Source organism: Arachis ipaensis, chromosome B03, assembly GCF_000816755.2.
Source record: "Arachis ipaensis cultivar K30076 chromosome B03, Araip1.1, whole genome shotgun sequence".
In the NCBI taxonomy this organism is placed as follows: Eukaryota; Viridiplantae; Streptophyta; class Magnoliopsida; order Fabales; family Fabaceae; genus Arachis; species Arachis ipaensis.
Window position 1 is genome coordinate 57523701 of NC_029787.2, and position 12854 is coordinate 57536554.

A 12854-nucleotide genomic window follows, 5' to 3' on the forward strand; every position below is an offset into this window, starting at 1 on the left:
AGTATTCTTTTTTTTAATACTATTTTGAATTATAAATTTTTATTATTTATGACTCTACTATTAGTTATAGTTAGTTTTTTATTTATTTTGTCTTTTTTAGTGAGATCAATAATTCATATTATAATACCTCTTCGCTTATGTGAGACAAAAATTACTTCTTTGTTTGTTAGGAGGCAGTGTAAAAGATTTGGATTTGAAGAAAATTTTTGCGTGGAATCGCAAGGTATGGCGGGTGGATTAGTCTTGGCATGGACTTTTGACGCTCAGGTAACAATTATTGATGCAGGAAGCTACTTTATTCATTTTCATTGGCTAGATAAAGGGAGGAACATATTGTGGGTAGTTATTACTGTCCACCTTCACAGCGAAGAGCAGCAACGTAATGCCTAATATTTGAAAATTCTTCAGCGACTTGAAGGCATTGGGGAACATTATCTGTTGATTGGAGACTTCAATGCAATTTTGGCTCAGCATGAGAAAGAAGGAGGCAGGCACAAACCAGCAAGTTCTGTAACAGGTTCCAATGATTTCATTAATGCGGGCTGGTTAAGAGACATTGGCTATTAAGGTCGCAAATTCACTTGGTCAAATAGACAATTTGGGGAAAATCTAATAAGAGAGAGGCTAGGCAGATGCTTCGTTTCTAACAGATGGTTGGCGGAGTATCCTAATGCAAGGGCTCTACACTTAGAGGATATGGGTTCTGACCACCGTCCAATCATTATTCAGACTGATCAGCAAGTTCAAAAACAGAAGCGACGCTTCCGATTCCAAGAAAGGTGGTGTGAGTTGGAGGAGGTCCAAAACATTATCAAGGAAGCTTGGCAACAAAATTTCTCAGGGTCACCAATGTACATTCTATTCAGTAAATTGAAAAACTGCCGTAATAAACTTGTTGAATGGCAACATACCAATCATAATAACTCGGCTAGGCTAATTGTGGAGTTTAATCAGAAATTGGAAGCTGAAAAACAGAAAGGTCAGGTAGCAGATAAGCGCCTCATTTTAAATCTAGAAGATGATCTCCAAGATGCTTATGAGAAGGATGAGAGATATTGGAAAGAAAAGTCCCGCGTGGAATGGTTACGGTGGGGTGACCAAAATACAAAGTTCTTCCATGCAAAGTTTCATGCTCGGAATAGATAGAACAGGTTAGAGAAACTGAAGGACGAGAACGGGTTGTATCGGACTGATGCGGAAGGTATAGGGGAGGTAGCTGAATCCTTTTTTAAGAAGCTTTTTTTTACTTCAAATCCTAAAAACCCCGAAGGTGCTCTAGAAGGTTTGGAAAGGAAGGTAGATGATAGAATGAACCGCATACTCACTAGACCCATCACGGAGGAAGAGGTTCAAAAAGTTGTTTTTTCTTTCAATCCTTTCTCAGCGCCATGTGAGGATGGATTCACAGCAAGGTTTTTCCAATTCTATTGGGAGGTTGTCAAGAATGATATTTTTTAAGCATGTGCTAGCTTTTTCTCTGGAGGTAAAATGCTTCGCTCCCTGAACCACACGCAAATTTGTTTAATACCGAAGATTACAGGTGTTGATTCTATGACTCAGATTCGACCTATTAGTCTGAGTACGGTGTTTTATATGGTAATTTCAAAGCTTCTGGTTCATATAATGTAGTTTTGTATGGATAAAATCATCAGTATGAATCAAAGTGCATTTATTAAGGGTAGGTTGATCAATGATAATATACTTATAGCCCATGAATTTATTCACTATTTGAAGAACAAGAGGCAGGGTGATTTTGATATGGCATTGAAGTTGGATATGAGTAAAGCCTATGACCGAGTTGAGTGGAGTTTTGTCTGGGAAATGCTCAAGAGGATGGGATTTTGTTAGAAGCGGATTGGCTGGATGCAGGAGTGTGTGACTACGATTTCCTACTCAGTTCTTGTGGATGGGTTCTCTCACGGCTTCTTCAAGCCTACTAAGGATCTTCGGCAGGGAGATTCTCTTTCTCCCTATCTGTTTCTCATTTCTGCAAAGGGGTTGTCTCATCTGCTCCACAAGAGTGAACAGAGCATGAGTTTCCAGGTCTACGATTAAACCGAAGGTGTCCTACCATTAGTCACTTATTTTTTGCAGATGATTCTATTCTATTTGGAAGAGCCAACGTTCAAACATGTCAAAATCTACTTCGACTACTTCAGGAGTATAATGAGATTAGTGGTCAAGTTACTAACCTGAACAAATCCTCGGTTTTCTTTAGCCAGAACATGCTTGAGGAGATGAAGAATGAGATTGCAGAGATTCTGTGGGTTCCACACGTTGGTTCATAAGATAAATATTTAGGCCTTTCTGCAGTTGTGAACAGATCAAAACACACTACCTTTAGCTACATTGAAGATAAGGTATCCAAGAAACTTAATCAATGGAAGCGATCATTACTATCGGCTAGTGCTAGAGAAGTTCTTATTAAGGCTCTGGGTTCTGCTGTGCCTATTGATGACATGTCATCATGTCATGTTTTTCTATGCTTTTTCATACAAGAAATTTGTGATTAGTGCTTATATATTGCATTCTTTGGTAGGGTGTTCAGATCCAAACCTGTCCAAAAAAAAACCGCGAAATCGGACCGATCCAAACCGAAAACCGAAAACCGAATTAAACCGCTCTATTTTGGATATTTTTTAAGATTTTGTTTAATTTTAATTTTTACTTGTTAATCTGTGTTAAACTGTGTTAAACTGTTCAAGGTATATTTTTACTTGCTTTAATTTTTACTTGTTTTAATTTTTACTTGTTAAACTGTGTTTTAATTTTATTATGTTCTTGTTATACTGTTATTCTTGTTATTAAAATTGGTTAAACTTTGTATTAAATTAAGTATTTTGTTCTTGTTGATTGAAATTGAATTCTATTTTTTTATCTTCTGCAGATTTTATATTTGTTCGGTTGTTTTTAGCTTTCAATTCAAAGGTCAACAATGTCAGCTTCATATCCTGAGGTAATTTTTTTATTGTGTAATGTGTATGTTGGTAACAACTCAATATGTTAAAGGAGCTCTCTTACTCCAAAAACTATTGAAGCTTTGATTTGTGCACAAAATTGGTTTCGAGCCAATTCATTGCCAATTGACCTTGAGGAGTCTTTTGAAGAATTTGAAAAACTTGAGAAAGGTAGTTCTTTAATATTATGTTTTATTTTATCTTCACATAGTGATTAACTTTACTATTTGATAATATGTTTAACTTACTAATATTTATTTTATTACATTTTATTGTAGAACTTGAGCCAATTCCTCAACTAATAGATGAAGAAGACTCTGGTGATGAATCTGATTAGTGATCAGTGCTTCAGCTTTCAGTTTGGAGTTTTTTATGTTATGTTTTTATTAAGACTTTGCTATGTTATTTAATTTTGTGTTGTTGAGACTTGTTTAGTTGTTTTGATGCTCAAGAATTATTATTTTATCAAGACTTGTTGAATATGTTGGATTGTTGGACAATTGGACCTGTTGATTTATAATGTTTTATGGAATTTTTGTTTTATTATTACGTTGAATTGTGTTTTATTATTATGATGGATTGTTGGACAGGTTATATAACTTTATAAATTAAGTTATTATTTTGTATTTAAAAAACTACGGATCCAAACCGCTTGTAATCGGATCGGATCGGATCGGATTTCCAAAAAATATTCATCCAATCCAAACCGCACCGCACATAAATTAAGCGTTCGGATCGGATGACTTTTTCCTTCAAAACCGAACCAAACCGTACCGCGAACACCCCTATTCTTTGGTGCTTAAATGTTATATTTTCTTGATCTTTTGATTTTATAAATTTTGTAGGAAATAAGAAGAAAAAGAAGCAAAAGAGTACAAAATAAGCTAAAAAAAGAAAAGAGAAATTTTGGACACGCTTTAAAGATTGAGCACACTTTAGAACTTTAGGCCACGCTTTTAAAAGCGTGGCCCATGACCATGAAGCCATGGCACGCATTTAAATTGAATGAAAGCAACGTTAAAGCATTAGCCTTATTAATTAAAGCCATGCATTTCTAATGCAATTGGCAAATCAAAGCTTTATGCTAAGGCATTAATAAAAGCATGCATGAATGAAACATTCACTTAATAATGCCAATGAAATAAACACTAAATGAATTGAAGGAAATGCATGCATTATTAAATAAAGCCAATGGCAGAATGCATGTTGCAAAAACGTTAATGCATTGGCTTTATTAATTAAAGTGAAACATGCATGCATTTAATTAATTAAAACCATCATGCATTGGCATTATTTGGAAACGAATGGAATAAAAGGAGAGCTCAGTTCATTAAACCAACTGAGCGCACAAGAGGAAAGCAAGGCAAGAAAGAGCGCTTAGTTAAAACATTTAACTTTTCCGGGCCTTACCAAAATGAAAGCACAAAGAAAGGCATTACTTCACACAAAATTTCACTCAGCAAGGCTTGAACTGTGTACATAAGGGAGCAAGGAGGAAGCGCTACTACTTTAGCAAGGAAATTGGCCACAAAAGGTGCTCACCAGGATTCGAAGGTGGAGTTCATCTCGAAGGCACAAGGGCGCTCGGTTAAGTAAAGTAACTGAGCTTTATCGGGGTTGGCACACCAAGGAGCTTGTCACGCGCACAACTTGGCACACCAAGTGCAAGAGGGAGAGCTCAGTTCACTGAATCAACTGAGCCGTTCCCTGGGAGTAGCACCCACAGTCCAAAATTCAATTAAAAATCAAATTGGATTCAATTCTTCACCAATTGAACCAAGGCCAACTGGACCCATCTCTCTTCTAATCCAAAGCAAGCAAAGCCCACATTATCACTCAAAGGCACAAGAACAAGTTAGAATAGGAATTTCATTTAAATTATAATTTGTTTTTAATTTCAATTTCATTTTGATTTCTACTTTGTAAAGCCTATATAAAGGCATCATTTTCATTTTAGAAAGGAGGCTAGCTCTAATAGAGAGTAGTAGTAGAGAGCTCACTTTTACATCTTAACTTGAATTGGAGAATTGAAGGAATTCTGTTTCAATTCTCACCTTGAATTCTCTCTTGTTCTTTTACTGCATAATTCAAATTTCATTTGATGTTTTAAATCTTCTTCTTCTGCAACTTTAGCTTTTCTGTTTTGGATCTTGAATTGAGGTTGAAGAGCTCCATTGATTCAAATTCTGAGAATCATCTTCCACTCTTCTTCTCAATTGATCTAAGGATTGGGTTTTAATCTTCTCTGCTATTTTTAAACCTCATTTTCTTCTGCAATATATTTTTTGACTGAGCAAAGGAGAATTGAGATCCAGATTTACTTCCTGAGTTCATTGCTCTTCTTGGATCCTCAAATTCTCTTTTATATTTTACAATTGAGCTAAGTTTCTTTCTGTCTTGTTCTTCAAGCAATTTTTCATTTTTGTTTGAATCTGCTACACTTACTTCATCTTTTACTTCTTTGCTTGATTGCACTTTACATTTTCTTGTTGAAGTTTTAATTCCCAGCACCCAATCCCTTTTACTTTTTATGCAATTTAATTATTCTGCAATTGTTCCAAGTGCTGCTTATTGCTTTCCTTTAAATTTCCTGCACCCAATCCCCTTTACATTTGATGCAATTTACATTTCTTGTCATTTAAGTTTCTGCAATTTACATTTCTTGCTCTTTAAGTTTCTGTCTAATTTACTTTCTGCACTTTAAAATTCTCTTGTCATTTACTTTCTGCGGCATCAATTAACACAATTCAACCAATGTTAGCTTGACTAAACTAATCACCCACTAAAGTTGCTTGATCCATCAATCCCTGTGGGATCGACCTCACTCTAAGTGAGTTTTACTACTTGATGCGACCCGGTATACTTGCCGGTGAGTTTTAGGTGTTGGAATTCGGTTCCAACCCATCAAGTTTTTGGCGCCGTTGCCGGGGATTGATTAGATCAACAATGATTTAGTGGGTGAGAAGTCTAGATCAAGCATTTTCTTTATTTTTGTTCTCTGTTTTAAGTTGATAGCAAGGTGTTTGAGCAATTGCCTCACTAAGAAATTCTTTCTCTGTGACATGAATTTCAAATTTCATTGATGTTTACAAAATACAAATAGAGTTCAACTCATCTTATGGTCAAACAAAATTTTATGGGATATCACCCACCATCACCAATCTCTAATGGTGGCTGGAAATATCACCAAGAGAATACACATTCTGAGCACTCCAATTCATGGAGATTTGCTTCAGAGACACAAGATGAGCAAGAGAATCATATGGGATACTTCCCACCACCACAAAATGATTCAAGTCATTATTCTAATGGTGGCTGGGAATATCACGAAGAGAATACACATTCTGAGCACTCCAATTCATGGAGATTTGCTTCAGAGACACAAGATGAGCAAGAGAATCATATGGGATACTTCCCACCACCACAAAATGATTCAAGTCATTATTCTAATGGTGGCTGGGAATATCACGAAGAGAATACACATTCTGAGCACTCCAATTCATGGAGATTTGCTTCAGAGACACAAGATGAGCAAGAGAATCATATGGGATACTTCCCACCACCACAAAATGATTCAAGTCATTATTCTAATGGTGGCTGGGAATATCACGAAGAGAATACACATTCTGAGCACTCCAATTCATGGAGATTTGCTTCAGAGACACAAGATGAGCAAGAGAATCATATGGGATACTTCCCACCACCACAAAATGATTCAAGTCATTATTCTAATGGTGGCTGGGAATATCACGAAGAGAATACACATTCTGAGCACTCCAATTCATGGAGATTTGCTTCAGAGACACAAGATGAGCAAGAGAATCATATGGGATACTTCCCACCACCACAAAATGATTCAAGTCATTATTCTAATGGTGGCTGGGAATATCACGAAGAGAATACACATTCTGAGCACTCCAATTCATGGAGATTTGCTTCAGAGACACAAGATGAGCAAGAGAATCATATGGGATACTTCCCACCACCACAAAATGATTCAAGTCATTATTCTAATGGTGGCTGGGAGTATCACCAAGGAATGAAAGAGCATCCACCCTCACGTCCCAGTTTCTCATTTGAAAGCTCTTCATCACTTGATTATACCTCAACACAAAGTTTCCTCCAAAATCCATACAAGTCATCCCATCAATCACACAACTCATTCCACACCCCTCAACACAACTTTACCACAACACATCCATATCACCAAAATTACTCTCAACCTTCATCTCTTGAACCAGCAGATGAGGATTACCTTCAATGGTCCAAAGAACCTTTAGAAAGCCAATGCCAAGCCATTGAAATACACAGAAAACTCGTGGAAAGATACACACAATTCCAATCCTGGAAATAAATCATCTTCAAGAAGATGAATGGGCCCTTAGAGCAAACAAGGGGGAACTTAGAACCATCAAACAGTGAGGATGAAGACCAATTTGTGAGTGAGAAAGTGGAAAAACAAGAACAAAAGGTCCCTGTTGCAAGTGAAATTGCAATAAAGGATGAGGGATATGAGCCAAGGATTTTACAACCACAAAAGCCACTTGAGATGACAAGGGAAGATGAAGACTCACAACTCTCACAAACTTTCCTGACCCAAAAACTCTCAATAATTGAATCTGTGATTGAAAAATATGAAGAGGAGATGAAGAAATGTTGGAAAGATCAACAAACCTCCTCAATGAAAAAGCTATTAAGTCAAATGTTGGGTGCAAAGGAAGGAGTGGAGGAGCAAGAAAGTGAGGAAGTCATTCCAGAAAATGTACACTCAAGTGAGGCAAAGAAGTACATGAAGAAAGAGTTCATGGAACCATCAATTCAAAAGGCTCTGGATGAATACAAAACTCCAATAATCACACAGCAACCAAGTTTTGAATTCAAAGGAGTGAAGGCAACTAGTAAGAGCACCAATCCTGTCCCTGATCCAGCAAGCAAGATCAATCAAGCCATGTACAAAAGAAAGCTTGCTGAGAGGAAACCAAGAAAGGGGACAATAGCTGAAACCTCTTCCCCCTTGAGGTCATTCCTCTTAACAAATTGGAAGAAGAGGAAGAAAGTGAAGAATGTAAGACCCAGAACTGTTGAAAAGTCTTATTATGATCAAGTCTCAAATCATATAGTTATTTATAGCCTTAATTTCAGAAATTATTTTATTAAAGATAATTAAGGCAAGTTGTGATTTATTGAATTTGAGACGAGTTATGATTATTATCCAATTTTATAATTATTGGATTATTTTCTATATTTGAATTATAAAGTTGATAGTTGTGAAATAATAAGGATTTTATATGATTTGGATTAGATAAGTAATATTTTAAATATTAATACTGCTATTTTGGAAAATGAAGAAATTAAGTATATTATTTCTAATTATTTGATTTGGACCTTCTATTGAAAGTAATTTGTAAAATGGATGAGTAAATGGTATTTTTCTATATACAATTAGTGTTGGATTTAATTTGGGTTTCAATTACTATATTATCCCTATTTTTAAGTGAAATTACAAAAGTAACCCTAACCCTAATTTTCAAAATAATGAAACCCTAACCCAGTGACCCGTTACCCGACCCGGTTCTCTTTTCCCCCACACCCAGCTGCAGTCGAAATTCCCTTTCTCCCCCAAAGCAGCAGCACACACGGTTTCCTTTTTCCTTTTCCATGAAAGGAAAGAAACAGAAGCAGGAAACGGAGAGAAGGGAGGAAGCAGCTCGCTGGCCAGCCGTGCCTTGCCACTGCAGTCCCCACCTCGACGCGGAACCTGCCATGCCTTGCCGTTAGTCACCGCCGTCACCCACATTCTTTCCCTCATAACCTCACCCTCAGATTTCATCAACCCACACACATCGAACAAACGCACACCCATGGTGGAGAAGAGATAGGGCAGAGAGAGGGAGAGCGCATGCGAGGAGCGCGACCCGCTGTGCCGCCGTATGCCATCGCCGTCGTCGAGCTCCCAGGGCAACCACCGGCAAGATTCAAAGGAGAGAGAAGCTTGATGAGAGAGGGAGATCGGCAGAGGGAAGGTTCTGTTCGTGCAGCCGTGCCTCCCTGCCTCAGATCCGTCACCATCTCTACTGCCCTTTCTGCCGCTGCCAGGCCGTGAACGCCGTTTCGGTGGTTGCAGTCACCGCTGCCTAGATACATGTGGTCCAAGGCACCATTGATGGAGCTTCGTTTCTGCTTCCCTGATCCGCCGTGAGTGAGCGACGTTGGGAGAGAGGGAGTCGTCGTGGAGCCACAAGCTGCGCTGGTCGCCGCCGCGTCGCGTAGGAGAGGAAGGTTGAGACCGAGCGCCGCTGGGAGAGAGGAAGACGCGGGCTGGAGGAGCTGCATCCAGTCACCGCTGTCGCCAGAGTTCTGAGGCCACCGGGACCACCGCCGGAGCTTCTGGCTACTTCTGCTGTCACCGGAAAAAGTTGCCAGTAAGGGTTTTATTTGGGGATTCTGTCCTTTTTGAATTCCAAGGATACCGTAGTCACTGCGTGTTGGTTTCAGTTGGCGTGATACGGCTGTTGTGCTAGGAGTTGCTGCAAGTTGCCACTGCCGGAATCACTACCAAGGCTGCCGCTTCATGGTTCAATCACTTCTTATTTGCGGCAAGCGTTTATGTTCCGGTAACCCTTTTAGTCGCTATCCTGTTAAACGTTAAGATGTTGTAGCATTTGTTGTTATGAGAGTTAATCTTGGTTGTTACGTGTTGCGAATAGAGTTGCTATGGTCACTGCAAAAGTGAGTGAAGTCGTGATTCAAGCTGCTGGTAATTTCGGGTTAAGAGAGAATGTTCCTGTGACGCGTTTGGGTTATGGAATTTGCGTTTTGAGGTAGGGGCGCTTTCCGAAAACTATATTTTATATGTTGGAATTATTACATATGGATACTATTGTGAGACAATTTCGTATTTGGTGATGGTATCAGCCTTATGTATTATTGATTGTCTCAAATGATTATGAATGTTTGCTTGGCTGGATTGTTGTGTGTTTTTGTGAGATGCAATGTTTTGAAGTTGATTCTTTAAAGGTTTGAAATCTGAGTTTAATCCGTTGAGGATTGATCTGAATTGAGTTAATTAGTTTGATGATGTGAAATGTCGAATGCACTTTTGAATTCAGCCTAGTTTACTTTAATTGACTTGGTTTTGGACAAAAGATTTGTTATTGAACCGTTTCTTTAAAGCTGTGGAAATGAGTTAAATCGGTTGATATTGATTTGATTTTGAAACGATTTTCTTGAAATATGGAATTGAGATGGCTGTTGGATTTTGGCTTACCTTGGACTGATTTTTGGATTTTGGGCTGTTGAAAAGGATTGTGAAACGGTTTAGTTGGGACCCGAACCGGGTGGCAAAGTCCAAGTTTTAGGGGAGGTGCTGCCAAAATTTCTATAAAATCCGAGTCTTTATTGAAAGGTTGTCGGGAAAAATGATGAGTTAAAGACTCCTACTATTTTATTTGAATTATCAAGAAAATTCATGCTTTTGAAATGAATTATTAAAGAGGAAATTGTGATTTAGTCTTGCTTCTTAAGAAAAGTATTGTATCTCTTTTGGGAGAAAGTTATTTAGATGAAACTTATGTTTTAAAGCTGTTTTAATTGTGACAATGGCTATGCCTTTGAATTTGACTTGAGGGTTTCAATGACTTTGAAAGAACCTGAATGTCTATTGACAAGTTTCATTTTAAAATGTTTTGAGAAAGGTTTTAAGTACTCTTTGAATTCTAAATTCTTGCAAGACTAAAATAATTTTGAGTCGTTGAAACGTTCTAGAATTTATCATGGGGGTTGAAGTTGGTTTTGCCTAAGTAAAGGAAACGGATTTGAAGAAGTGAAAGATTATATGACTCGGTTTGACTTAGATCCTATTTTATTGCTCAAATAAGGAAGCCAAGGTTTTTAATGAATTTAAATGAACTTGGCGAAATGAGTTATGTTATTCTCCCCTAAAGACTTGGGACTCTGCCGAGAAACTTTGTTATAAAATCTCATTGTGGGATGGGTGATTTTGAATGTTCCCAAATTGAATCTTTAACTTTCCATGGTTTTGGAAGTTTTGGAAAGAGGATGCCGAGAGCGGCTTTGTTTTAAAAAGGGAACTTACTTTGAGTAAATTTGGCTTATGAGCCTGAGATGATTTGAGAAATGAGATCTTTAAAGCCAAGACTGAAAAGAGTTGAAACTTGATTTCAAAGTGAAATGAATTGAGAAAAAGTGATTTATGGCTTAAATGCCGATTTTATGAGTTTAATGATGTTGAATGGTGGAAGTGCTGTTTTGTTATGGGCCAGAATGGCTGTGTATGATTATGAACATTGGCTGGTTCTGGATTGAACCGTGAGCCAGAATGGCTGTGTATGATATTGATTCATGGCTGATTGCCGAATGAGTTATGGGCCGTATGGCCGACTATGAATTATGAATTTAAGCCGGATGGCTGAGATGGATGTTGATCCATGACTGGGACTGAATGAATATATGCTTGAGATTCCTGGGTAGTAGCAAGGGTTGTGGTTCGTCCCACTTGCTCCAGGTCAGAGACTGTGACGCCTGGGTAGTAGCGGTAGTAGTGGTGATTCCACTCGCTCCAGGTTGAGCTTTTAAGCACCCGCCTGGGTAGTAGCCACAGTAGTGGTTATTCCACTGGCTCTGGGTTGAGCGGGTAGTAGCAATGGGGTTGTAGCTCAAACCTACTTGCTCTGCGATGGGTGTTTCTGTCCATGGTTAGCTACCAGGACTTGTCGGGTTGGCTCTATAACCGACAGATGATATCATCAGCCACTAGGGACAGGCATGCATCATATGCATCTATGTGATATTGTTTGGGTGTGCATATTATACTTGGTTTGCCTATGTGATTAATTGCTAATTGTTCTATTTGCAATAACTGTTTGTTTGTGCTTGGATCTTCCTATTTGTGTTTGCTACTGGGACTCTGTTGGACTGTGGTGATTGGTTGATGGTTGGATTCTTTGGGCCTAGAGCCGTGGTTGGAATGAGATGAACCGATGGTTGATTTCGGTTTTGTGTTTCTGGTTTGGAATAAAATATGAAAGGCTATTTTGGTTCAGCATAGATAAACCGTTTTGAAAGGTTTTTGAGTTTTTTTGAGAATTGAACTGTTCCTCTTTCAGAAAAGATTTTCGATTCCTCTTTTATTGTAAATTGTTGTTTTTGAAAAGAGGCATAAGACGGTTATTAATCACTGGTACGGTTTATCTTCACGTATCCTATTACAGTAATTCCCAAAAACCCTCTACTGAGAACCCTTTCGAGGATGATGTTCTCACCCCCCTACATTTTTCCCCTTTTAGGATATGGGCGCAGAAGTCACGAAGAGTTTATTTTGTTGTTGTTGAAAAGCTCTGTATTGCTTTAGATTATTATTTATTATACCCTCGCCTTTATCTTGATATATTCTATAAGAGGGATAGGAATTGTATTGGGTAATGCTTGTAATATTATTTATATATATGTGTATATATATGGATGTACTCTTTGTGAGTTGTTGTAAGTGTATTGAATGTATGGATGTACGTTATCGAACGAAAGTATTTTTGGGAGCGGTATTACGGTTTAAAGTTTTAAATAGGCTCATATTTTAGTATTAAATAGTATAAGTGTCGTCGTAATGTCCGAGCTATCAGAGTCACGCAGCCGGAAGCGTGAGCTTTGGTAGTTAGGGCGTTACAAAGAACAGGTACACCATAGGTACATTTCTTTCTTTGCTTTGTTTAAATTCAATAAATTGGCATATGGTTACATTCTAAGTTTGGTGTTGCCATGCAACACATTGCTTTCAATCTTTTTGGATGATTGCATCAAATCAAAAATGAAAGTGACACAGCAAGATTCTAAGTTTGGTGTGCCACTTATTTTCTATGCAATTCATTCAAGCAACACTAC

General features: G+C 38.0%; 1 long non-coding RNA gene across 1 annotated transcript; it reads left to right on the top strand.

The window, feature by feature from the left end:
* On the top strand, window positions 177-900 carry LOC110269702. Its single transcript, XR_002358463.1, has 2 exons — window positions 177-267; window positions 409-900. It is a non-coding gene; the product is annotated as an uncharacterized LOC110269702 (long non-coding RNA).